The following is a 2,379-nucleotide window of genomic DNA, read 5'->3' on the forward strand; positions in this document are numbered from 1 at the left end:
TAGCTCTAAACTGTATGGAAATTAGGGTGAAAATTGTCGAACCCTCAAATGTTGATTCAGCTTCTTTTTATAAGCGAGGATTCGTAACTGCCTTGAGAGAATTTAGGGTTCATTTCTAATACGAGAGGTTACTAACCTTTTGCTTTGTTTGTGGAAGATTAGGGCACCAGATGAAGGATTGCGAATCCTTAGAGGAACTTACGGAGGAGGGTTTTGAGGAACTCGATGAACAAGACATGTCGTATGGTCAATGGCTCAGAGCCTCACCGCTTCCAAAAATGAATGAGGACTAGAAGAAGAAAGTTTCAAGTTTCAGAATATGCAACAAAAATATCTTTCCGTCGTCCACCAGTCAAAGCAAATGCGGTTCAAAAGGTAAAGCTTCTATGGAAGAAGCAGAAGTTCAGCAAACCAAACACTCGGGTGAGAAAGCTGGAGCAGATCTTGGTCAAAAAGAAATGTCAAAAAGCAAGAATCTGGACATCGAGGTGGTAGCGGAGTCTTTCGGAGCAATGGCTATTTCTGCAGAAGCAAATCAAGAAAGGGCTCAAGAAAAAAAATCTATGGTCCAAAGGAAGAAATGGGTTAGAAGAAAGAGATGTAAGAAGCCAGCCGGCAATCAGAAGAAAGAGAAGTTGATCGAAAGCACTAAGAGGCAACTGGTGGACGTTATGATTACTGAAGGATCAATTGAGGATTGTATTAGTGGTGAGAAAAAGAGAAAGCATGATAGTACTAACCCAACAATAACAACTTTTTTACTAGAGGTGGTGTTGGAAAACCAACACCGCCTAGACCAATGAAACTTATGAGTTGGAACTGCAGCGGCCTGGGGAACCCTCGTTGTCATACCCCAAAATTTGCCCACACTTTTCAAAAATTCGAGACTATTTCAAAAAATTGAATTTTTATAAAATTTCGGGTTCATTTACATTGAAATCCTGAATTTTATAAATATTCGATTTAAAGTCTATTTTAAAAATATAATAGTTTACTCTTAAATTGTTATATTTTAATAAATAGCAAAATGCTGGCTGACACTTCATAAACCTTCAATTGGCTTTTTATTTCAACAAATAAATAGCACAATTGGTAAGGAAGTAAGGTTTGCAAGCACAGGGTCTTGGGTTCGAATCCCACTTCTAACTTCTTTTATTTTTATTTGCTTCTAACTTTAGTTTTAATTTTTATTTTTATTTTAATTCAAAAATCACAAAAATAAGTTTTTTTTTACATATTTAAATATTATTTTCGAATTTATTAATTATGTATTTAAAAAATATTTATTTTTTTTACTTTTCTTCATTTTATGTACTTTTTAGTTAAAAAATCCAAAAATAAAAATAGTAGTTTTTAATTCAAGATTAATTATCATTGAATATTGATTTGATTTTGTTTCTATTCTTAGGAGAAATCAAAACAAATATTTTGGTGTTAATTTTATCTTTATTGTCATTGATTTAATTTTAATTATTTCTCTTTTTGTTAACCTAAGTTTTTAGGTATAAATAGATAGGCCAAAGACTAACAAAAAAAACACACAAAAATACTTTACACACGTACAAAATTCTCAACCTTGTCTGTATCGCAAAAATTTCTCATAATCCAACCAATCCTCCATACAATATCACAAACCATACAACACACATTCAATCCCCACCATCTTAAACAAACAATTCAAAAGGAGCTGCCGGTGTATTCCAACCACCAACACCCTTGTTCATCATAAATAAACCATAACAATACACTAACAAAACTCATCCCTAACCTTTAATCAACAAATAACATCACAGGTTGTGTGACAACAACCTTCAATCATGTGACATCTCTTTTTATCCATTTTTTTGCTGTTGTTTCAATCGCAGGTTGTTATTACGAAAAGAAGATCGTGAAACTCCGACAAACACCGTAGACATCACCACGTGGAAGCATCACCAGCGACACCTCCATCAACAACCCAACACCAGATCCAGCGTCTCCGCCATCTCCTCCACCACCTCAGCCGAAGCCGCGTACAGCCGGCACCGCCCTATTCAGCCCTCCGATTGCAAGCCACCGTGGCGGATCTAAAAAATGGGTAGTTTCTTTCTCTCTTTATTTCATCCTTATGCTTAATATGAGTGAATGATCAAAAAAAGGAGAAGTGGGTTTTTGTTCTTCGGTTTGTATGAGAAAAAAAGAGAGGTATTGTTGGAGTAAATCATTTTCCTACTGATACCATCATGTTTATGTATTGTGTTGTGGCTATTATTTAATTTTTCTTATTTTTAAATGTCAAGTGTCATCATAGTGTTGGTAGAATTTTAACTAAAAAAGAAAAAGAAGAAGGAGAGATGGTCACGTGAGGTTTGAAGAAGATATATTCTCTTTACTAGACTT

This window comes from Vicia villosa, unplaced genomic scaffold, assembly GCF_029867415.1.
Source record: "Vicia villosa cultivar HV-30 ecotype Madison, WI unplaced genomic scaffold, Vvil1.0 ctg.001311F_1_1, whole genome shotgun sequence".
Lineage (NCBI taxonomy): Eukaryota > Viridiplantae > Streptophyta > Magnoliopsida > Fabales > Fabaceae > Vicia > Vicia villosa.